Raw genomic sequence first — 1,199 nt, forward strand, 5'->3', positions numbered from 1 at the left:
CTTGAAAACAACCAAGATGCCCATCACCTGAGGAATGGTTGAAAAAGATGTGGTATTTTTACACAATGGAGTATTACTCAGCTTTAAAGAATGATAAACTCGAAGTCTTTATATTGAAGTGGATGCCACTTCAAGATATACTCATAAGTGAAATAAACCAGACACACATGTGTAAATATCATATAGTTTCCCTAAGAACTCAAAAAGAAATACAAAGAGAAAGGTATAATACAGTTAAAAGGAAAGCAGGAACTCGAGGACTAACTAATTAAGAGAGGGAAAGGAGAAGAGCTAGGAAACATGACAGTGACAACCCATACAGTTATATATAGAGGATGGGCAAGGCAATGATCCTGAGAATCTCCAGAAGATTTTTGAATCTAGCAGTTGTTGGAATGATTCTCACCCTGACTAACTATATATACTGACACCTGTGAACTAAGCAACAGCACTGAGGATGGTAATCTGTAATAGTAGTTTCATGCTTGGAGTGCCTGTCATTCTGGTCTTCTGAATATGGGCTGCTTCTCTTGACATACCAGGTGCTGCTCTGCTGTCTCTCGGGTAGATGATTGTTCAAAAAGAAGGGGGTGGTGAATGAAGGCAGGAGACAGGAAAAGGAGTGTTGTGGGACTGTCCTGCTTCAAGGTTCTATATGGTTAGATTTTTGGACTTACGTGCAAACATAAGAAGTATATAATTCTTTATGCCTATTTTTAAAATATATTCTAATTTTTAAATGTTTTTTCATCATATTCTATAGGGACTTAAAGTTCAACATATCAATACTTGATGAAAAATACCTGTTCCATGTCATGCCTAAGATGTTTGATATTCAGACACATAGTGAGGTTAAGCTTAACAGCCTAGGTGTATGGCAATAACAATAAACTTCTCTTCTAAAGGGTTAGCAACTTAAGTTTACAGACCAAAATTAGAGAAAAAGAAGGGCTGCAAGGAAAGCCAACATTTTGGCCCTAGTCTTCCAAGGTCACTTAAGACTCAGAACATATGAAAACTTGTACTGTAATGTCATGTAACTCGTTAGTGTCCCAAATTTTCTGATCAAGGAGATTATGGAGCCAAAGAGGAAAGTGACCGATGATGTAGAGTGTGCCTAAGGAGAGTCACATGGAGAGAAAACATTCTCTCAGGCTTTCACAGAGAGCACATTGGCCAAGCAATGGCCATGACTCATC

Source organism: Octodon degus, unplaced genomic scaffold (genome assembly GCF_000260255.1).
Source record: "Octodon degus isolate 3935 unplaced genomic scaffold, OctDeg1.0 scaffold00007, whole genome shotgun sequence".
NCBI lineage: Eukaryota > Metazoa > Chordata > Mammalia > Rodentia > Octodontidae > Octodon > Octodon degus.